This window comes from Nicotiana tabacum, chromosome 6 (assembly GCF_000715075.1).
Source record: "Nicotiana tabacum cultivar K326 chromosome 6, ASM71507v2, whole genome shotgun sequence".
Taxonomy (NCBI): domain Eukaryota; kingdom Viridiplantae; phylum Streptophyta; class Magnoliopsida; order Solanales; family Solanaceae; genus Nicotiana; species Nicotiana tabacum.
In genome coordinates, this window is record NC_134085.1 from 207352775 (window position 1) to 207358618 (window position 5844).

Genomic DNA, 5844 nt, shown 5'->3' on the forward strand with positions numbered 1-5844 from the left:
ATAGAGATATTGATTTTGGCATTGATTTGTTGCCGGGCACTCAGCCCATATCTATTCCTCCTTATCGTATGGCCCCTCCTGAGTTGAAGCAGTAGTTACAGGAATTGCTTGATAAGGGTTTCATTCGGCTCAGTGTGTCACCTTGGGGTGCTCATATCTTGTTTGTGAAGAAAAAGGATGGTTCTATGCGTATGTGCATTGATTATCGCCAGTTGAACAAAGTCACAATGAAGAACATGTATCTTTTACCTCGTATTGATGACCTATTTGATTAGTTACAGGGTGCCAAAATATTTTCCAAGATTGACTTGCGTTCAGGTTATCATCGGTTGAAGATTCGGGATCCAGATATCCCGAAGACTGCTTTCAGGACTCGGTATGGTCATTACGAGTTCCTTGTGATGTCATTTGGCCTGACCAAAGCCCCAACAACATTTATACATTTGATGCACATCGTATTTCAGCCTTATCTTGACCCATTCGTTATTGTTTTTATTGATGACATTATGGTGTACACCCGGAGTCGAGAAGATCATGAGCATGAGGACAATACTTCAGACCTTGAGAGAAGAAATTATATGCAAAGTTCTTAAAGTGTGAGTTCTGGTTAGATTTCGTGGCATTTTTGGGCCACGTAGTATCGAGTGAAGGGATCAAGGTGGATCCGAAGAAAGTGGAAGTAGTGCAGAGTTGGCCCAGACCATCCTCAGCTACAGAGATCCGAAACTTCCTTGGTTTGGCAGGGCACTACCATCGATTTGTTGAGGGATTCTCATCTATTGCAGCACCTATGACCAGGCTGACACAGAAGGTTGCTCCATTCAGGTGGACGGAAAAGTGTGAGGAGAGCTTCCAAAAGCTCAAGACAGCCTTGATTATAGCCCCAGTATTGGTATTACCTTCAGGTTCAGGGTTTTATACAGTTTATTGTGATGCGTCATGAGTTGGCCTCGGCGCGGTGTTGATGCAGGACTGTAGGGTGATTGCCTACATATCCAGACATCTGAAGGTACATAAAAGAATTATCTTATCCACGATCTGGAGCTAGCAGCTATTGTTCATGCCTTGAAGATATGGCAGCACTATTTGTATGGTGTTCCTTGTGAGATCTACACCGATCACCGGAGTTTGCAGCATCTGTTCAAGCAGAAGGATCTTAATTTGCATAAGAGTAGGTGGTTAGAGCTGCTTCAGGATTATGATATCACCATTTTATACCATCTTGGGAAGGCCAATATGGTGGCCGATGCTTTGAGTCGCCGAGCAGAGAGTTTGGAGAGTTTAGCATATCTACCAGCAGCAGAGAGGCCCATGGCGTTGGATGTTCAGGCCTTAGCCAGTTAGTTTGTTGAGATTGGATATTTCTGAGTCGAGTCGAGTATTGACTTGTGTGGTCTCTCGGTCTTCTCTCTATGATCGTATTAGGGAGCGTCAGTATGATGACCCACATCCTTAAGGATACGGTCCAGCACAATGATGCTAAGGAGGTCACTATTGGAGATAATGGTACATTGAGGATGCAGGGCAGGCTATGTGTGCCTAATGTGGACGGTTTGCGTGAGTTGATTCTTTAGGAGGATCACATCTCGTGGTACTCTATTCATCTGGGTGCCGCAAAGATGTCATAGGACTTGAGGCAGCATTATTGGTGGCGTTGAATGAAGAAGGACATAGTGGAATATGTGGCCTAATGTCTAAATTGCCAGAAGGAGAAGTATGAGCATCAACGACCGGGTGCATTGCTTTAGAATTTAGAGATTCCGGAGTGGAAATAGGAGCGGATCACTATGGATTTCGGTGTTGGACTCCCACAGACTTGGCAGAAGTTTGATGCAGTATGGGTGATTGTGGATAGGCTGACCAAGTCAGCTCATTTCCTTCTTGTGATGACTACTTATTCTTCCGAGTAGCTGGCTCAAGTTTATATCCGTGAGATTGTCAAACTTTATGGCGTGCCGGTATATATCATCTCTAACCGGGGTACGCAGTTTACATCACAGTTCTGTAGAGCCATACATAATGAGTTGGGTACTCGGGTGGAGTTGAGCACAGTATTTCACCCTCAAACGGACAGATAGTCCGAGTGCACTATTCAGATTCTTGAGGGTATGCCCCATGCGTGTGTGATAGAGTTTGGAGGTTCTTAGGATCAGTTCTTGCCACATGCAAATTTTGCCTACAACAATAGTTATCAGTCCAACATTCAGATGGCACCGTATGAGGCTCTGTATGGTAGGCGGTGTCGGTCCCCAGTGGGTTAGTTCGAGCTAGGCAAGGCCAGATTATTGGGTACGGACTTGGTTCAGGATGCCTTGGATAAGGTTAAGGTGATTCAAGATAGACTTAGTACTGCCCAGTCCAGACAGAAGAGTTATGCGGATCAGAAGGTTCGCGATGTTGCATTCATGGTTGGAGAGCAGGTCTTACTCCGTGTTTCGCCTATGAAAGGTGTTATGAGGTTCGGAAAGAGGGTCAAGCTAAGCCCAAGGTTTATTGTCCCCTTTGAGGTGTTGCGGCAAGTTGGGGAGGTTGCTTATGAGCTTGTCTTTCCTCCAAGCTTAGCAGGAGTTCATCCAATATTTCATGTTTCGATGCTCCGGAGGTATCACGACGATCCATCTCATGTGTTGGATTTCAGCTCAGTCAAGTTGGACAAGGATCTATCTTATGTTGAGGAGCCATTGGCTATTTCGGACAAGCAGGTTCAAAAACTGAGATCAAAGAACATTACATCAGTAAAGGTTCAGCGGCGGGGTCAGCCGGTCGAGTAGGCGACTTGGGAGACCGAGCACGATATATTCAGCTATTATCCTCATCTTTTCACCACTTCAGGTATGTTTGTATGCTCGTTCGAGGATGAACGATTATTTTAAGAGGGGGAGGATGTAACAACCAGACCGGTCGTTTTGAGAGTTAGAGCCTCGATCCCCTATTGACTTCCTTCCTCATATCTATTTCTACTATTGTGACTTGCCGAGAGGTTTCGTTTTGGTTTTTGGAAGTGTTTGGGACACTTAGTCCCTAAAGGGAGGTTTAAGCCTTAGGATTTGGACTGTAATCGTAATTGTGTGAAGACGACTCCAGAATGGAGTTCCGTCAATTTTGTTAGCTCCTTTGGGTGATTTTGGGCATAAGAGCGTGACCGGATTGTGTTTTGGAGGTCTGTAACTCATTTAGGCTTGAAATGGCGAAAGTCGAATTTTTGGAAATTTGGACCGATAGTGAAATTTTATATATCGGAGTCGGATTCCGATTTCAGAAGTTGGAGTAGGTCTGTAGTGTTGAATATGACTTGTGTGTAAAATTTGGGGTCAATCTGACGTGGTTTGATAGGTTTCGGCATCAATTATAGAATTTGGAGATTCTAAGTTCTTTAAGTGTGGATCAGAGGATGATTCATGATTTAGCGTTGTTTGAGGTGGTTTGAGGGCTCGACTAAGTTCATATGGTGTTTTAGGACTGGTTGGTATGTTTGGTTGAGGTCCCGATGGTCTCGGGTGAGTTTTGGGTGTTTAACGGATGGAAAATTGGACTTGTGCATATTCTGAAGTTGTTGGTTTTCTGGTGTCTTCGCACCTGCGGTAGGAAGTCCGCAGGTGCAGGTGTGCGGCCACACAGAAGCGAGGAGAAGGTCGCATGTGCGCTTTTGGTCATAAGATCCTGTGAGCGCAGATGCGAGATGAGGGCCGCATCTGTGCATCCGCAGATGCGGTGAAGTGGTCGCAGAAGTGGATTTGGGTAGGAAGCCAAGTTTCCGCAGAAGCGGACGATGGAGCGCATAAGAGCATCCACAGATGCGGATATATATTCACAGGTGCGGAACCTGGTAGTTTAATAAAATTCCGTAGGTGTGGAGTTTTAGCCGCAAATGTGGTACCGCACAAGCGGGTAATTTACCGCAGGTGCGGTTTAACTGGCAGAAAAAGGGAAAAATCGAGGGTTTGATTTCATTCTTCATTTTTGGACTTGAGAGCTCGGAATTTGGCGATTTTTTTAGGGATTTTCAAAGGAAGTTTTGGGTATCGATTCTTAACTTGATTTTGGTTGTATTACATTAATCTATAGTTGAATTCTTCATGTAATTAAGGAATTTGGGTGAGAAATTGGAGAAAATTTGAGAGAAGTTCTTATGCTGAATTTTGGGGTTTTGATCGAGATTTTGGTATCGGATTTGAGTGAATTTGGTATGGTTAGACTCGTGAGTGAATGACTGTTCATAATTTGTGACTTTCACCCGATTTCGAGACATGGGTCCGATGAGGCTTTTTAGGGAGATTTTCTAATTCCTTGCTTTTGCCTTGATTTCATTAGTTAGATTAGTTTCTTGTACTTATATTTATGTTACGTAATTGATTTGGATAGATTTTGATTATCCGGAGCCGGATATACATGGAAGAGCATTGTTACGGATTGATTGAGCTTGGTTCGAGGTAAGTGATTTGCGTAACCTTGTGTGGGGGGAACCCCACTTAGGACTTGGTACTATTTTGATATGTGAGCATCGTGTACTTGATGTGACGAGTACGTACACGAGCTATTTTTTGTTGTAAAACTCCGTTTCACTAAGTCATAACCTGTTTTCTCCTTAGTTGAACTACACTATATATGTAACTATCCTGTTTAGTTTAGAATAACATGCCTAAGTGTTTTAACTGCCTATCTAAACTTTGTGCATCATGTTTAGTGAAATTTCCTGTTTTTCCTTGACCTAGACTTAGTCTTAACTGTAGGTGTTCTTGCTGTAACTGTTATTCCTGTTGGTTGAGCTGTATATTTATTTTAGGACTACGAAATGGTATTCCGGGAGATACCCATGTTCTGTATATTTACTTTGGGACTACGGAACGGTATTTCGGGAGATCCCCATGTTCTACATATTTACTTTGGGACTACGGAACGGTATTCCGGGAGATCCCCCTGCACATTTACGTTTGGGACTACGAGACGGTATCTCGGCAGATCCAACCCTGTGTTCTCAGCTGTTGTCTTTCTATGATTTTATTCTTGTTATATTTTCATATTTAATTTTACTGCGATATTTCATTTTGTCTTATTTCATTATATTTATATCAGTAGGGCCCTGACCTGATCTCGTCACTATTCGACCGAGGTTAGGCTTGGCACTTACTGGGTATCTTTGTGGTGTACTCGTGCCCTTCTCTACACATATTTTTCGCGTGCAGATCTAGGTATCGCTTATCAGTGCATTACCAGTGAGGCGAGATAGATGTAGAGACTTTAAGGTACATCTGTCGCGTCCGCAGACCTCGGAGTCCCTATCTACTCCTCCCCATGTCAAACATTTCTTGTATTTTCTTCTTTTGTTAGACTCTGGAGTATAGAAGTACTGTTTTTCTCTGTAACTTGTGACTTATGATATTCCGGATTTTGGGAGAGTTTATGTACCCTTCGAGAGTGGTTATTGTATATGCCGAGCGACATCTTTATTTCTTATTTAAAGTTACCTGTTAGTTGTTAGCTTTATGTTTTTGTTTCATTTCCGTTAAGCTTACATAGTCGTAGGGACTAGGCGTCGTCACGACGGTTCATGGAGGAAGAATTTGAGTCGTGACAAAGGGCCTATTTAGTGGCGAAGCCAGGAAATTCAATAAGGGTGTAATGATGTTCAAAGTGTATTTTCTACTCAATAATAAGTAACATTTTACTTTATATGTAGTATAATTTTTTGGCGAAGGGTATTCAGTTGACCACTCTTGGAAAAATATAGCTTTGCCCCTAGACCTATTGTATGCAGTCTTATCCTGCATTTCTTCAAGAAGCGGTTTCTAATGTTTGAACCCGTAGTCTTTTGATTACGTGATACCAACTTTAACAATTACACTA